This window comes from Otolemur garnettii, unplaced genomic scaffold, assembly GCF_000181295.1.
Source record: "Otolemur garnettii isolate 467f Iridium unplaced genomic scaffold, OtoGar3 scaffold00008, whole genome shotgun sequence".
Taxonomy (NCBI): domain Eukaryota; kingdom Metazoa; phylum Chordata; class Mammalia; order Primates; family Galagidae; genus Otolemur; species Otolemur garnettii.
This window is the reverse complement of record NW_003852403.1, coordinates 19,900,792-19,920,289: the sequence shown is the minus strand read 5'-3', so window position 1 is coordinate 19,920,289 and position 19,498 is coordinate 19,900,792.

Genomic DNA, 19,498 nt, shown 5'->3' with positions numbered 1-19,498 from the left:
TGATTGGTTTAGGATTTAATGAATAAAGACCTGAGAAAAACTTAGAACAGTATCAGGTATTCATTAAACATTTAAGAACTGTCAATAATTAGAATTACCTAAGATCACATAGCTGGATGGTGACAGAGCAGGGGGTTATACCTCAGGTTGAGTGGGAAAAATTAACACTGTGTGATGCCACCCAGGGATATAGTAAAAATAGCGCTTGTCTCCTCTAACTCCCAAATATTTTAAGAATAAAATATGTCAAAATTTTGTAACATTGTAAAGTCCTAAGCAAATGCAATACGGTTCTCTTAAACATTCATAAGTGTGGAAAAGCTTCTTTATCAAATGTTGTTTTTTCCTTCCTCATTACTGTTGTTATTTTTGAACCTTCTTTTATCTGCTTTAACAGGCCAATAGCAGAATGTAAATTGCCCATCTTGATATAAACAATTCCACTGGTTTGGGTTTTCTGTTTTTATTTGCTCCTATTGTGGGTGAAAGACTCGACCCTGCTGGCCTGGACTTCAAGCATCACCATCTCCACCAGGCCTCTGTGCATCATAAGCTGCCCTTATGGGGAGAGATGTCTGGCTTCAGCCATGAGTCACTGGACTTCACTGCATTTTTAACTTCTATGTGATACGCATTAAAAGGCCTGAGAAGGTTATAAGGGGTGGGAATGATGGGACTGAAGAAGAATATAAAAGACCAAGCAAAAGTCAGAGGGCGCTGAGAAGGAAAGACGCAGGGGTTAACCCAGAAGACAGAAGCCCAGAGGAGCCAGCCGCGCCCGTAGCCGAATGTCTGTGTAGCGCCTCTGCTGGTCAGTCACCTACACTACATGGGAAGTTTTCTTCCCTTCCTCTGGGACCTTACCAGATAGGTACCGAGGACCTTACCAGATAGGCCCGCGGGCCTATGCCAAAGCGATTCTTCCCTCTCCTTCCCCTGTTTTTTCATCAATGTACTCATCACTGGGCCCGCGGTCATTAAGAGCAAAGGAGACCCTAGAAAGAGAAATTTTCATTCTTGCTCTTGAGATTAGACTAATATGACAATAAATCAGTACATTACTTAATTTTAGAAAATCAACTGAGCATTTAATTGACTTTTTCTCTTGTTAATGTCTTTCTCAAATCAGGTAATATACTAAGAACTCTAAAAATGTTTAAAGAATATCTTGTAGTACATTTACTTATTGTCGATAATCTATACCACTCTGATTTCATTTCCTCTCCTTAACTAAAATTCAATACAAATTCATCTTTAAATTCTCATTATATTTTCTTTATTATTAATAGTGATTAAAAATAGGATTCCTCCTTGAGCATTAGGGGAATATATTATACTTTATATGTGTTATATATTTTAACTATTTCCTTAGTTTCACTAATTTGTTTTCTTTGTAAGATATGGCCTCATTTTTCTCATATTTCATAATTCTTTCCAACTGAACATTATTGCCATTTTAAATCAATTTTGAAAAGAATAGATTTTGAATATATTATATTCATTTTTGTCTCTTTTCAACTTTCATGTAATTGTAGATAGCTTCTTAGAAGGAATAGTATTTCAGTTTTACTTGATTCATCATTAACTACATTTTTCTGTTTATGAAAGGATCTTAATATCCTCTTCTCTGTAACTATTTTATTAGTTTCTATTTTAGTGATATTGAGTATAGTCATCTATGTGCCAAATTGCTTTTCCCATTGTTCAGTTTAACACAGTCATTGTTGCACCAATGACTCGACCCTTTGCTACTAGTAGTTATTATTTTATAATGCATTTGAACACAAAACAAGTGATGTGATTTATCTTTATATATTTTCAAGCTTGTGATCCCCTTTTATTTTTCAAAAATATTTAAAGTTGTCAAATAAATCTCTGTCTTCACTATGGTCATATGTTATATACCCCTTTATGCTTCATATTAGTCTTCATATTTGAAATCCCTCAAGCAATTTTTTTCCTCTTAACATCCTTTTTATTATAGTATCCATGGAAAACCTCCAATGTATTTATTCATATTTCTTCTTTTTCAGGGAAGCCTTAGTTTTAGTAACTTCTCTCATACGTTAGCCCTGTTTTGTATTTAAATGCATATTAATCTCTTGTTATTAAAACTACATTAACCTTGTCATCATTTGTGTTTATAGTGCTTTTATTGATAAAATGTTACTTTTTATCTGCATTCAGTTGTGTCAAATTTGAAGTGTTTGCATACATATATGTATAGGTTGGAGCTAAGTGAATTTAAATATGTTATATCATGCTAGATTTAAAGTGTGTTTTAGAATACATATGCAAATATATGTATGTAATTTTCATTTGGAAACATGCCTTTGAAAGATGCTACCTATTTGGCTATCTTTGGTGATAGTCTGTTACCCTCCTAAGAGCAAACACTGTTGCATCCAGATTTCATGTATCAAAAGTGACAAATATCTACTGCAGAAAGCACCTGGCTAGCCATTTATCATGATCAAATATACATAAAACATATTCCGTGTTCATAAAGAACTTTAAGTACAGTTGAGATTTTCGAGTGTATGTGATGGATTAATTTATATCACTCATCATTCTTTGGGAATCCCTAGATGAGTGTTAGGGAGATAACCATTCCTGCACAGTCACGGAAAGAATAGAACTCTTTCTCCAGAAAGGGATCAAGATAAATCTCACTAAGTCTCTAAAAAATTAACAGATACAGAAAGACTAGAGCAAGATTCACAAGCTCCCAAACTTCCAGAAGCCAGTCAATAACATAACATTCACAATAACATTCACAATGCTGGGCTACACAACAAGTAAGAAAACAAGTGATCTACTGACTTTTTCCTTGGCTGTGCAGAAATTTGTTAATATGATCAGGTCCCACTTATTTATTTTCACTATCTTGTGATTGTTTGGGGGTCTTCCTCACAAATTCTTTGCCTAAGCCAATGTCTATCAGAATTTTTCTAACATTTTCTTGTAAAACTCTTACAGTTTCCTGTCTTAGGTTTATGATGTCATGTGCCCTGGTTGCTGCCAGGAGACATTTTCCTCACTACACTTTTTTAAATTAAATGATAGCTGTGTACATTAATGTAATCATGAGGTAGAATGTGGTGTTTTCATATACAATTTGAAATATTTTCATCAAACCGGTTAACATAGCCTTTATGTCATTTTCTTAGTTATTGTGTTAAGACGTTTATATTCTACTTTTAGAAAGATTCACTTGTACCCTTGTAAGATAAACCATAGAGGTGATCCCTCCAATCACCCCCCCCCCATAGTCTTAGGCTATAATTAGGTTAAAGCTTTCATATGAAAGCTATAAATTAGTTTCATAATAGGGCTGTGTACATTGGATCCTTTTTCTTCCATTCTTGTGATACTTTGCTAAGAAGAACATTTTCCAGCTCCATCCATGTAAACATGAAGGAGGTAAAGTCTCCATCTTTCTTTAGGGCTGCATAGTATTCCATGGTGTACATATACCACTGTTGATCCATTCGTGGATCGATGGGCACTTGGGCTTCTTCCATGACCTGGCAATTATGAATTGGGCTGCAATAAACATTCTGATACAAATATCTTTTTTGTAATGCAATTTTTGGTCTTCTGGATATATACCTGATAAAGGAATTGCAGGATCAAATGGCAGGTCTATTTTTAGTTCTTTAAGTGTTCTCCAGACGTATTTCCAAAAGGAATGTATTAGTTTGCATTTCCACCAACAGTGCAGAAGTGTTCCCTTTCTCTACATCCATGCCAGAATTTCTGGTTTGGGGATTTTGTGATCTGGGCTAATCTTGCTGGAGTTAGGTGATATCTCAAAGTAGTTTTGATTTGCATTTCTCTGATGATTAAGGGTGGTGAGCATTTTTTCATATATCTATAGGCCACATGCCTATCTTCTTTAGAGAAATTCCTCTGTAAGTCCTTTGCCCACCCTGAGATAGGATCACTTGTTTTTTTTTCTTACTAAAACATTTGAGTTCTCTATGGATTCTGGTTATTAAACCTTTGTTGGAGACATAACCTCACTACACTTTTTAGGACCCATGGTGAATACAATTAGTTGTTATTATATTTTTTAAAACACAGAAAACAAGCACAAAGGTACAAAATTGGCAGCAAAAATCACAGGAGGTGCTTTCATTAAAGCTTCCAACAACAAACTGAATAACAAAGCGCATGGGTGGCCCCAGGGCTGGGGAAACGGACACACAAAGACACAGGAAGGACATGAGGGGCATGCAGATGGCAAAGCAGTATTCCAATTTTGGGCAAGGTTTGCCTGAATTTTTCATTTGGATTCCAAGCTGTTCAAGTTCTGGGGCATTTGGATTCTAGGGGCAATATGGTTTTTGTATAGAAAGTATGGAATAAATTATTCTTTTTTTTTCTTTTGCAGTTTTTGGCCAGGCCTGGGTTTGAGCCTGCCACCTCCGGCATATGGGGCCAGTGCCCTACTCCTTTGAGCTACAGGCACTGCCCTGGATTAAATTATTCTCTATTTATCCAGTGTTCAAGATGATTGATTGGTTTCCTGTCATAGCCAGATGAAGAATTAGTTTTTCTTTTCTTAATATTATAATACATGCATTATCATCACCATTATAATATCAATGATATTGTAATATAATTTGGTGATTTCAATGAAGTGCTCTTTTTAATCTTATTGAAGCTTAAATTCTCCCTTCCTTAAGTCCCTCCCTTCAATGGGACTCTCTTCAGTTTTTCTCCTCAGCCCTTTTAATATGATTCAGTACACCTTGAGGTATTCCTTCCTGTGTGGTACATAGTTGAGTTCCAGAATCGTCTTGTATATTTCCTAACACAGACATGGGATTAGCCATCTCTCAAAGAAGCCTTAGTTTTGAAAATTTTCCTCCCTCATACCCTCCCTCTGATCCTTCCTTATCTTCCTTCAAAAGGAATATAACTAGCTGGGCATCGTGGCAGGAGCCTGTAGTCCCAACTACTTGGGAGACTGAGGCAAGAGAACCACTTAAGTCCAAGAGTTTGAGGTTGCTGTGAGCTGTGACACTACAGCACTCTACCCGGGGAGACATAGTAAGACTCTGTCTCAAAAAATAATAACAATAATATAACTACCGAGAAAGCAATCTATGTGCTCAAATGCTAAGGATACTCAGTGCATGGGTTGGCCATTGTTCCTTGACCTTTTCAGTGACAGAGATGAGAAATGAGTAGTCCATTCTGATATTTCCAATCTTAATTCAAAACCATGAACATTTCATTTATTCTTTTTTGTATTACATTTGTCTGCCTTAATCTACACCAAAAATCCTATATTATGTGTAAGTAACCTAAACTAATGATACTTAATGATGCTTTTCTTATACCTGCTAATTAGAATTACTAAAAATAGGGGTTTTGTATTCGATGCACTATCTCCCTTCTCCCTGTTTGACAGACACTCACACAGACATGATGCATGTGTACAAGTTAATTCCTGTTCAGCCACTAGTTAGTGTAAATTTTACATGGAAGAACATACTGGTACTTCCAATATTTACTTTGAGGTCTTTATCATTAGTTTGGTCTGCAATCCATTAAATGGTAAATTCTTTAGAAAGTTTCCTGAAAATAAAATCTCTAATATCTTGTAGGTTTTTAACTGTTTGTTCAAAGTCCTTATACTTAAATATCAGTTGTGGTAGAAATTAAAAATCATTGGCTCACATCTTCATTCCACTGTTTTAAGTATTTTACTTCATTTTTTTCCAACATAAACCATGTATGTCGAAAGAGTTTGATGAGACACTATTGTCCTCTCCACACCTTTAAAGTGTATGATCTTTTTATGAGATGTTGAAGGGGTGTTTTTTCTCTTTCTTTAAAATTCAAGAACTATGCTAGACTATGCCTTAGACTCAATCATTTGAAAATAATATTCTCAGATTCATGTTGTGAGTTTTTAATATGTAGCTTAGCCTGCTATGTATTATTGATACTGGAATTTCTTTTTCAGTGGGTCCTTGGTCTTGGGGATTCGAAGAATGAATCCACCGACCACAGATCAGTGGTAGGACAGGATTTATTTACAGAAAAACATATAGGGAAAGCACTAGAGCTCCTGGCTCCTGGCAGAGGGAAAGACTTAAATCAGAAAATCTCTGTGCCTGGGTTCTTTGTCTAGGGGTATTTAGACAAAGAATATATATACATATCCCCCACAAGGGTCCTTTTTAATTACATTTGGTCAGGACTTGGTAACAAGTGAATGGATATGGTCCCTCTGCTGTATCAATGAGTGTATCATGAATGAATGTGTAATGAATGGACACAGTCCCTTCTGCTATAGCAAGGTGAATGAACGTGTTAATGAATGGATACAGTCCATTCATGAAATTGGCCAGGCCTAGAAAAAAAGGGGTCCCTGTTAATCCTTAAATAGGGGAATGCTGTATCACCCTGAGGCCTATGAAATGCTCATAGGGGAGTAGTGCAGCCAGAGGAGGGCTCTCTAGGTCCAAGGAGTGGGGTGGGGTGGGGTTGGCACCAGCAGCAGGGTGTGCTGTACTGAGGTCTCTTTCAACTAACTAGGGACTGTGGAGGTCCCTTCCGCTGAGCTCGCCCCCTCCGCCACACTTGGTTGTCCAGCTCTGCCTGCTCTCCTCCATTGTAGAGGGCACCGCAGGTCCTCCCGAGTGGCTGGCACTGACCAAGCCGGGTGCACCAGCCCTGTATCATTATGACTTAAAGAAAGTTTTCTTGAATCACGGACTTATTATTTGTTCTAACGCCTTGCATTGGTTTTCCGTTTTCAGGATCCCTGTTAAGTAGTATTGGTACGTTGCTCGGCCAATGCTTCCCTTCATTATTTGACACTGCCTTGGATGTTTATTGTACTTCTTTCTGCAGGTTATCTTGGGTTTTAAAAATTTTCTTAGTCTTAATTTTTATTAATTTTGAGGTTATCTGATCTTCTGATACACTTATGTTTCCTTTCTAAGGTAGTCTTCATTTTCAAAACGATGTCTGTTTTTTTTTTTTTTTTTTTTTTTGCCAGTTCTTTCCTGAATTCTGCCACCTGGCTTCTGAAAACGTGTTTGAACATGTTTTCATTTCGTATTTTCTTTGTGTACAGACATGTTCTATTTTTTTCTCTTATGTTTAACTTTTTATAGGAATGGACTGCAGTAGCTCTCCTTAACTTTTTAAATATTTCATTTTTTGGACTTTTAAAGAAGGAGACTTTGCTCAAATAGATTTTGTAACTTCCTAAGACACCCTCTTATGTCGTTGTAGATAATGTTAAGAAAAAACATTGTAGTGCTAATACTCTTCTCTTTCTTTGTTGCTTTTCTTTATTTCCTGAACAATGTGAGGTGTAATAAAGAGGTGAGGTCAAGGAAAATAAGTGTTGAGGAGAACCTTGGTGGTTAAGCAGGATGTGTTGGGACCTTCACAGGAAAAGGAAGGTGCCCCGGGAATGGGGGTGTAGCCTGGGAAGTTACTGAACCCCTCCTGGTGGAGATGTCATAGATTCATTTGGTAAGGAAGAGATCCACACAGAAGGGCAGCTAAGCCTGTTTTCTATGAGAAAACAGCCTGCTCAGTTGCCTCGTAGTTTAACTTCTGTAGCTAAAAATATCCCCTCAGATGTTACAACTCACAGTCCCTTCTGGTTGGGTCAGTCCCTTACAGTATGTTGCATATTTATTTTAAATTCTGATGACCTTAGCTCAGAGAAACATTTGTCTCCAAAGCTAGTATTTATTACGGATATCTCATGCATAGCAAAATAATGTTTGCATTAAAATTATTTATAGATTATGTACCTTGCACTAGTTTGTTATAATATTATTCCCTTACTAGTATAGACATAGATTAGAAAATTATATTAAAAGAGGTGTATTTGAAAATGATTTATTAGGGTGATAAGTCACTGATAATTTATATATTTATCAGTAGAACTGAGATTTTAAGATGTAATTTTATTCTCATTGCCTACCTGTCTCCTCTATCTTTGTATGTCTAGATTAATAAGATTTTAATAGTTTAAAATTTTATGAAGCGTCACGTCAGGTTTGTATAATATAGCAGACAATACATTCAGTCAGAATGTTGGAAAAATGCAGAAGAGTTCTTCAAATGAGAACTGACTTTATTGACTCTTGGTAATAATATTAAGTTATAACTGTTGAACATTTTTCTGTGAGAAGAAGCAAGATCCGTTCATTAACTGAGCTGACTGTATTTGTGGTACAAGCCTTCTACTTCATTGTCTGGCTAATGTGAAATCCCTAAAGCCACGGTTTCACATGATTCCAGGTACAATCTTCCTTGTGATGGAGTGATTTCTAGTCCAGTGTATAGAAAAGTCAAGATTACATAAGTATTTTTGAAAAGTTAATTCAGCCACTTAATGTATTATCTCCTTAATTAACAAATAGATATTGATTAAAAACGTAATAAAAGTTGGGTACCTCATGGATTAGAAAAACCCTCCCATTCCTAATTCATACTTTACCTAATTTGCCTCAAATCATGATGATGAGAAGTATCATTACGATCACCATGATCGTAATGGTGACCTAGTGCCCTTGTTGTTTTGAAATATGTGCTCTAACTTGCCTTCAGCCTTTTTGATAATTGAATACCATAAGCTGTCAGTGATATGACTGAACACATATTTTTGGTCACAATGTAGGAAAGTCAATTTTAGTGGTTTAATTCGAGGAATTGAGTTAATGCAGTGAGAACATAGAGACTACTATTTGTAATTAGTTCTCCTTTAATTACTGCCTACAGGGTGTAAATTCACATCACATCTCTGGAATCCCTGAAGTTGACTATAACCTAAACTTCAGAAGATAGTCATAATGGAAAGGAAGTAAGATTTCCATAGAAAATTATTTATTACATGAAAATTGTCCTAATAAAATCTAAATATTCATTAGTAAATGTCAGAATCAAGCTGAAGTCATCAGCTTTATCAGAAAGTGACTGTTGATAGTGTGTGCCTTCCAGAAGCAGCATCATCCCACGTAGCAGTCCCCATTTATATCTTAGTATATGTGATTATCATATACGACACACTATAGGACATATAAAATATTGTATCTACTATGTATCTATAGTTAAAACAGTTATAATTTATACACTTATTTCCATGTTCTTTTCTTTCTTTTTTTTTTTTTTTTGAGACGGAGCCTCAAGCTGTCACCCTGGGTAGAGTGCCCTGGCATCACGCTCACAGCATCCTCCAACTCCTGGGCTCAAGCGAGTCTCCTGCCTCAGCCTCCCAAGTAGCTGGGACTACAGGTGCCCGCCACAACGCCTGGCCATTTTTTGGTTGCAGCCATCATTGTTGTTTGGCGGGCCCGGGCTGGGGATTCGAACCCGCCACCTTAGGTGTATGTGGCTGGCGCCTTAGCTGCTTGTGCCACAGGTGCCGAGCCGTGTTCTTTTTTTTCAGCTCTGCATTTTGTCCCATGCTACAATGCATAGGTTTCAAAGTCAGATGCACCAGGTTTTGAATGCTGCCGTTGCCATACAATAGCTGGGTCATCTTAGGAATTTTCTAAAACTGCCTTAGTTTTCTCATCTGTAAGGTGGTGATAATGACTCTTACACCACAGAATTATTTATAATATAACAATAATTTATGAAATCACTTTGCATATTTTCTAAGAAATGTATTCTTGGAATCTGATATACCCTAATGTAACTTCTAAGCTCCCACTTCAGAACCTTGGTGATTTCCATTTCTCTTGCTGGGAATTTCTTTCATCACATATCCACATAACTCTGTCTCTCATTTCCTTTACATCTTATTAAAATTTTTCCTCAATAAAGAGGTCTTTTCTGATTACCATATATGAACTAGTATTACCCTCATATCTAGCTATCTCCATTATATTTTTCTTAGAACTTATGCATGGCATACGTTTCCCTTTTATTAATGTCTTTCTGTATGGAATGTAACATCTTTGGTGGCTCCACTGACTGCAACACTCAACATATGTTTATTGGATGAATGAATAAATAAAAGTTTGAATGAATGATCTTTTCATTAATTTTAGAAAACAGCAATACTGTAGTTGGAGTAAGTTCATGGTTTCATCAGCTTTAAATATTCTAAAATCAATCCTGTTCAATTTATGATAGACAAATACCAGTTGAAAGCAGGGATTCTTTGCTTTTATTTCCATATTTGTATTATGCATACATAACACATATTTGCTTAAACATGAGAATGTGTTCATTATTCAGTAAAATCAGAACTTGAGATGGTTTTAACCTGTACAAGACACTCACTATTTCCCCTTCTCTGAATTTTCCATCAACGGTGACTTAAAGAGACAGTGAAGGTGACAGAGTCCTGCTGGCCAACGAGGTAAGTGGAGCTAAGTTTTTGGGTTCTGGCATTGTTCTAAGTTGGCAGGAGTGAATGGTGCAGGTCATTCTCTTTTTTGGGTTCTTGGATGAGACTCAAAAGAACCTGGTAGTGTCTACGTTTGTGAAACAGTACACCAGTATGTGTGTTATGTTTTTTTTTATATTATAATATTATAATGTTTGTGCAAATGGTGGGCCTAATGGAGTTTGACATTCAAGCATACTTTTTAAAGCCAGATTCTTTCCCTTAAAATCCAACTATACCAATTACTGTCAGCATGATTTTGCATGAGTTTACCTAACTTATCTAGACTTTACTTCCTAGATTAATTTCTTGTTATTATTGTAACAAATTACCACAAAGTTAGAGGCTGAAATGAGCACATTTTCTTTTACCTTTTAAACTGACAAGTAAAAACTGTACATACTTGGGGTGTACACCACAGTGTTTTGATATGTGTAGACATCGTGAAATGGCTGGTCAAGCTATTTAACATATACATGAGCTCACACACTCACTTTTCTTTGGTGGAAACACTTCGCCATCTTCAAGTGCATAATATATTGTTACTAACTATAGTCATAATATACAATACATAGTATTTTCTTCAAATTATTCCTCCTAAGTAAAATTTTATATTCTTTGACCATTATTTCCCCAATTGCCCACCTCCAACCTCTGGTAGCCACAGTTCTACTCTCTAGTTCAGCTTTTCCAAATTCCACATGTAAGTGAGATAATATAGTTTTTGCCTTTTTGTGCCCAGGTCAGTGCACTTGGAATAATGAACTCCATTGTTGAAGATGAAAGCTTGCCTGTCATTTTTTTTTCCAGCTGAATAGTGCAGCTTTGTGTGCATTATAACATTTTCTTCACCTATTCGTACACTGATGGACACTTAGGTTGATTCCACATCTCAGCTATTGGGAAAATGCTGCAATAAACACAGAGTCTGCACTTGATACTGCTTTGACGTCCTGGTGTCATTTCCTCTGGGTAAATACCCAGTACTGGGATTGCTGGCTCATATGATAGCTGGGTTTTTAATTTTTCTACATCTTGAGGTATTTAAGTTAATCACATCCCCCAAAGTCTTTTTGTTCACAGTTCCAGGGATTAAAACATGAACATCTTTGGGAGGCCAATGTCCTATCTACTAGAGTTTCTTATTCACGAAAGGTGCATAATAAAGGCATTCATTTTATAAGTCTATTGGGAGTTTCCAATGATTAATTATGTTTAAAATAGTAACTCAGAGTATTGCTATTGATACAATAATTTGGGGAACATTCAGGTTTGTGGATATTGTTTCTGAGTGTTAATGTGTATTACACACACATAAGGTCAATGTGTTGTGCGTGTCAGTGTGAGTATGTGTGTGTACTGTCTTAATGTATGTGTGCCTGACTGGGGCTCTGTGAATGTGTCCACGGAAGGGGTGGCTTTTAGTTTGTGAGAGTACATAGTATGCAGGTGATCTGAGTGGTCCTGGTCTTGCTTCTGAGATCAAGGACATCTTCCTACAGTTACCTCAGGAGGTAAGAGGCAGTCTGTGATTTCTGCGTACCATTGCATATCAAGAGTAAAAACTTCACTTTCCTCCCTCCCTTGCTAAACAACCACACGTGATCTCTAAACAACAGAGATTTGTTGAGCGTTAACCTCTAGTAGAGGTTTATTTCTGAAAGTCAGAAGAAATATAACTTACATGATCATACATTTTTTAAAAAATATATACTTATTAATCAAAGAAGTACTTATTGATAATTTAAGGTAGAGGATAACATGATGACCTAGCGTCTAAGAGTTACTGGTTAGATCATTATAGCCAATGGTACTGGACATTTATCATGATGTCATGGTGGTTTGTTGATAAGAGTAATTGTGACGACTTTTCTCTGCTTACACATGTGAATGATGTCAAACTAGTATTTAAAGTATACAAATTCACTTGTGTAAGCATATTATATAATATCCAATGAATTACATTAAATAAGGAGAATAAAAAAATAAAGGAAAGCATCCTGAATGTGAGGTTAAATTTTCCATTTTGCAGTCTTTCAGCTTCTTTGGAATTAGGGTAATGAATTATTCTTCACCTGGAAAGGTCAGATCTAAAGGAAGAGATTTATTCTATTTCTTAGGGTTTACTTGGCTACAATTCAAGTTAATATTCAAAGCAAATCCTTAAATAGTAAGTTTGGCAGCCTTCATATACTAAATGGAATTCTGTAATCTGATTCCTTTGGATTCTACTATTACTAAAATTATACCAATTCATAATGTTTAGACTGAAATTTCCCATTGATCTGGCTGTCCCTCTTTCACTTAAGCAAAAAATAGAATATGCAAGTTTGCATGTAGAAATGTTTAACTCATTTAAAGTTAAATAAAAACTGTTTGGAAACACTATTTTGTAAGAGATATTTTCTACAGAATTTTCCTGAACAACACTTTATTAGCTCAGTTCAAGTTTCCAAATAGAATTGAAAGAGAAAAGATGGATTTCTCTTTCTTTTTAACTCATTCTCTTCATCCTTTCAGACTGGTTTTGAGATGGCCACCATGGCCCTGCACTACCCCCTTTAGACTGGTGGTGGGAGACCAAGGGAAGAATAAGGAGACTGGTTCCTATGTGGCCCTGAAAGGCCAGGGGCAGGAGATGGAGGGAATGAGGAGATGATGGGGTAAGAACTTACTGAGCTTGTATCATGAAAAAAGGAAAAAGTTGTTTGCTATCTACTAACCACAAATGCGAAGTCTATTTCTGTGAAGTTCAGTTACTGAGATCTCCTGATAAACTTATTTTGAATCTTGCAGCTGCCGCTAACTGCCATATCAGCTTCTGTTAACTGATTGGTTAGAACCGGCTGCCCACTAGCTTACATCAGCTCACCTATATATACCTTGAAAATGTTATATACCTTGCTTACATTAGCCCACCCTATATACCTGAAAATGTTTGGGTCGGGGCTGTTCTCTCGGTCCTTTACTGAGACCGTGGAGTCAGCCTCCAGCCAGCTAATAAAAGACTACATTCAAACACTTTTAAATTGGTGGTGTGGTCCTTTCTCGCCCACAACAGTTTCCCCAATCATCATAAATTAATATTTGTAAAATATTACACTTGACCTTAGCCAGAAGGCCGAGAAGCGATATATTTGTAAAATATTGAGGAGTCTTTTCATGTATTGTTTCTGAATAAATTTTATGTTCAGGAAATTAATTTAAAACATGTCAGAATGAATTTTTAACATGCAGCATTTTTATGTAGAATTTATCTTTAGATGACAGTTTTTCTGTTTGTCACTCCCCAAATAGTTATTTATACATTATTAAGTAATAACGATTTTGTCCATTACTTCTCAGAATTCTTCTTCGAGGAAATCAATTTAAGTAGAATATTAAATTTAACAACATAAGAAATCTCTTTGTTACAGATAAGAGCAAGACTTAAAAAAATAAAACTTTAATGGATATACCAAGGTTAGGTTTCATTTTGATCTTCCCTTCTAAAATTATACTTTTGTTTATTAAGGATTAAAAAAATAATGAAACTGGATGTCTACTAAATTTTAAATAACTTACATTATTTTTTACATAGATGAATAATATGTGACAGTTTTATTAACTTAACGATAGTTTTACGTTTGTTGATGTTTTCATCTACAATACACCACACTTTTTCATTCTACTTACCTGTAGTGGTATCCCTTGCTCTGCACGTTATTCAAAGAAGACAAGAGAGATGGCTTAGAGAGCCCAGCAGATCTTTAGTTAAACCTGGTTCTTAATTAATTCAAGTGGAAGTTTTCTGCAGGAAATGATGCCCAAATGTTTGGGACTAAAAGGTGAGAAAGCTCTCTAAGGGCTAGTCTGTCCCTCAAATGTATTCAGGAAGTTATTAAAAATGTATGCTTTGTTATCAGTAGCAATTCCTAGTGTCTTCTGCTTCATTTTTAATTTATACAAGCAGGCTAATAAGATGAAATAAAAAAATAAGAAAAGTTATTGCTTTTTTAAAAAGCCACTATCTTTGCTGCACTGTGATTGGACTCTTCAGATACCAGATGGGGTTATGTGTAGATTTTGAATCCATGATCCTAGTAGAATACTCATGTGGTCTGGGAAGCTTTAGCCTTTCATTGGCTAAGAGTTTGGATCTGTGTGCTGACAGTGTAGGGAGTTTGGCATCCCAGCTGGGGCAGCTGCACAAAGTATAAGAGTGAATTGGGCAGTTCTCTGCTGTGCAGAGTGAGTCTGGTGCAAAGTACCAAAGTAACAGCTGATATCAGCAGCATCCAGTTTTGTTTTCCTAAGAATATTTTCAATATGCTGCTGTCCTTGTAGTGCTTGCCTGTGCTGGGGATGGTTGGGAGTCCACAGAGACCCTCAGGGAGATCAGTATACCTGGGGTACCTTGTAGGAGAGGTCTGCATTTTTGATAGAGTTTCTAGATTCTCATTAGAAAATTTACATTCTTTGATAAAGTGTAAAACTGTAAAACTTTACATTGGGACCTGTATTTAATAAGATTCTTCTCTACAAGTAAGGATGCTACTTAGAACACTTTTATTTAAACAACTCGATTTTTAAGTCTAGAGGCTATTGTTTTCTAAGCTGCCATGAGTCTGTGCTTAAGATAATAACAATTATGAAATTGACGGTCTCGGACTACAGCAGTCATATTCATAATTATTATAATAATATTCACTGACATCTTTTTAATGGCTTTAACTTGTCACCTCTAACATGTGAAGTACTGTAGTAAGAGGAAAGAAAGGAAAAACAATGCACTGTGGTAGGAAAAGCACAGGCTGTGAAGTAAGAAAAGCTTGTCAAGCTCCAGCCTCACCAATTATTAGCCACATAACTTTATGCCAAGGGAGGCAGGCAGCCCTTCCGTTTGCTGGAGAGGGGATTTGTCATGAATGTCAGAAGACAGAAGGCACCTGAAAACCATCTGCACAAATAAGTTTGGAAGCAGCCTAACTTTCCAGATTCTCTAGGATGTTTATGATAAGTAGACTCTGCATTACAGTACAAATGGCAAATTTATTACAGAAATCAGGCTTGTGCTATGGCTTCTTTAAAATCACATGTTGAAAATATCACTGCATTGTTATAAAATCCAGAACTTTGGCTTGCTCGTTTTTTTTGTTTGTTTGTTTTTCATAATCAATCCAACTTGCACCATGAAATGAACAAACTCAAAAACTCTGTGATGGTTCTAAATCTGAATGGCCAACTCAAGAAGAAAAACCAAATTTTATTTATAATGGGGTTTGATATGAAAAAATTGCTTCTATGTGCCATAATTAATCTATAGGAATTTCCAGAAACTCAAGTTATTTATTGGTATAACAAGTTGTCTTTCTCAGACAAAATCATGGCTGAAATAATTAAATTATGTTTGCACAAGGTGGTCAATGGTCTGGTCTGAATCATGTTGGTACATTTCTCAGGAGAGGACCAAGACAAATCTCAGTGATGAGGAAGAGGAATTCAATTGCAGTTGGTCTCTATAAGTGCCCAGAGTACTGTGAGGAAAAGAGTCCTAATTTAAGTCATTAGAAAAGAAAACATTAAGAGAAATCACAATTGAACAGAAGGTAGTCTATTCCAATCACCATGAAGACATACTAGTATTAGCAAAAATTAAGACTCAGAACATTCAGCCAATTAGGAATAAATCAAATATAAAGTTATCCAAAACTATACCAAAAACACCCCTTATACACCTTTGGGTAGAAGAGGAAAAGTAATAATTACAAAAGTTTATTTTAAAATAGTAATAAAACTGTTACAGAACATGGACTGTTTCACACTCAGATTGGTATAATTTAAGAGGAATTTGCTAAGCTACCTCTCTGTAAAGTGATTGCAGAGTGTAGAAAAACCATAAATAGGGCACAGGGTCAGCACATCAGAACCACCATAACCCCTCCTGTCCCAAATGCACAAGGGAAAAGTTACCAGAAACTGGACAAGGAATCATGAATTCTGAAAATAATCAAGTATTAGAAATAAGGAATCTAGTTAACATCTAGAAACAAAGAAAAGACCAGAAAAATCTTCATTCTCACTTTCCACCCTCCCTCCATCGGCCGTGGCCCTCCACTGGCTGAGCTCACGTAGAGCTGAAAGGCAAAGGAGACACCCTCCCTCAGCCAAGTTGGGACACAGAGTAGGGGCAGGGTGAGAATGGAGCCAGAGGCACAAATGGAGAATGTCAATAACAGAAAACAGGAAGAAAATAACTGAGACAGGAGGATGATGCATTTGAATTTATCATGTTCACTGAAGGCTGCCTTGTGGAAGGAATGAATAGCCTGAAGCCATTTCAATATTTAATACAAATGAAAAAAATAAATTAATCCGTCATCCATCTAAAAGATTTAGGCAAGGGAAAAAAGATCCTCACAGGAGAAAAGCTAAGAGTTAAGGAGTCCTAAGTTAATAAAAAACAGTAAGACAATGAATATATCAAAGGACAGATGAGTTAAAACAACTTAATAGATGAACACCTAGCAGAAAAATCATTGAGTCCACAAATATGTACAACTAGTTAGGTATCCAAAATAATTATAAGTAAAAAATAAAAAAATTGAAAATATTATTAAAAAATAATAAAACAAAATTTAAAAGAACCTAAAGCACAAACTTAAAATGATCACTATGGCTCAGAGATTATAATCTTTTATAAATATTTTATTGGAAATTAAGTATAGCATTCTATATTATTAATTGTAAAAACTCAATTATATAAAAAACTTAAGATGAAGGGATAAATTTGAAAATTAAAAATTATAATTGGCAATGGAAACAAGAAATATTACATTTTATGGCAATTGAGTTTTAAAAAACCCTGTATTTTCAAACCACCAAAATTAGGTATTTGTAACTCAAGTGATTAACCAAAGGCTAATGAAAAATATATCCATTAATGTAAAAATATTTTAAGTATTAAGGTTCAAAGGAGGAAAACTGGTCCTACTATATATATAATTAACATGTTTATAGAGATTAAATTAAAGAATGAGGATCTAAAATTTCAATAAGATAGAAGGAATTTGTTTAGAAGAGCCATTACATAACATGATGACTATAATTAATAATAATGTAGTTGGGTCTATATTCTTGGTGCATCTTACAAGGGTACGTGTGAAATTTACTAGGTGTAGAATATAAATGTCTTAACACAATAACTAAGAAAATGCTGTGACGTCTATGTTAACCAGTTTGATGAAAATATTTCAAATTGTATATAAAACCAGCACATTGTACTCCATGATTGCATTAATGTACACAGCTATGATTTAATAAAAATAAATAAATAAAAATAAAAAAAGAAAATATCTAAGAAAGTAAATTTTTAAAGTTGTCAACAAAAGTATATGAGATAAATATGTTGATTAGCTTGATAGCTAAAACATCATGTTGTACATAATAAATATATACAACTTTTAGCAAGTGAAATAAATTACTTTAAAAACAAACAAAATTGTTTATAGTAAAATGTTCTTAATGTAGAGCTTCTTCCTCTCCTTTTTATGTCTAGATCCTTTTAAAATCCTATTAAAGTGGAGAGTTTTCTCCCTAGGAAAATACATATACACCTATTTGCAAAATATTGCAGTGCATTCAGGGAGTTCCTGATGTCCATTCATGAATTTTGGTGGGAAATTGTACTTAAACAGAACACTGGAGAAAGCACATACTCTAAGAGGATCATGTCACCTAACACTGTTAATACCAATTTATTTCAAAAATGTCCAGCAGTAAGAAATTAAACAGATAGAAAAGCTGTAATCATTAGAGGGAGATAAAGTTAATAACTTTCAGGCATCATGATTCTGTGCTCAGTCCCAGAAGAATCGTGAATTTTGAAAATAATAAAGTATTAGAAATAATGAATCTAGTTAACATCTAGATGCAAGTAAAATATGCAAAAATTAATGGTTTTCCTATATCCCAGAAATAACTAGGTAGAAGGTGTAAAAGGCAGGAGGTAATATTCTATTCAGCATATTAATGAAAAATGTGAAATGTTCCAAAGTATCTATTAATAACAAGAAATATGTAGAAACCATATGGAGAAAATTATGAAGCTTTCTGAGAGATGTAAAGGCAGATTTTAATAATGGACTAGCATAGTATTTTCTGGTAAAGGAAAACAAAATAATATAAGGATAACAATTCTTCAAAGTTTAATTAAGGTTTAATAGAATTTCAATTAAGATCCTGATTACATCTTGTTGGAACTCAAAAACATATTTCTTAAATTAAAATAGAAAATAAACGAGAAATCTTTGAGTAAATTAAAAGATTAGTGATTTATGAAAAACTTCTTGAGATAAGAAAATATTTTCTACAACGTTAAAAATCAAATCACAGGGCAGCACTTATGGCTCAAGGAGTAGGGCACCGGCCCCATACACTGGAGATGGTGGGTTCAAACCCAGCTCCAGCCAAAAACTGCAAAAAAAAAAAATAAATAAATAAAATCACAGTGAATAGAGTGCTACTGGAAAAGAAATCCACACAGGGCTCAATGGCCCTAGAATAAAAGATAGTTCAACAGACTAATTGTGTATTTTGAGATATGATTAGGAAGATTTTTATTATTTTTTAAGAAAGTAGGATCAGGGATGAAGTTCTAAATCCAAGGAATTTTGGAAAACTATGGGTAAAAATAATTTAAATAGTTTACATTTTAAATATAGAAATATATCATATAAATCTCTAAGAGAGAATACAACTAGCCATTTTTAGCAGATGGAAACCTTTTTTTCATAAGAAATCTTCAATATTGGGGACATACTACAGAAACATATCTTAGTATTATATGGAATTATACACATATGCTAAATAAAATGATATAATACAATTATTTTAGAACCATTTCATGCTTTTGGAAGTACTTGCAAGTTATTTAGAAGGAATGTGCTGAAAAATAGATATTTAACAGATTATAATCTTTCTTCTTCTTTCTTATGAAGAAGAAATTCCTAAAGATAGTACTGATGAGAAAAGTAACTCCACAAAGGGTGTTGGGGAAGCTGAGGAACCACCTGTAAAGGACTGAAAATGAACCTGCATCTGTCCACACTTACAAAAATTGACTCACGATGGATAAAT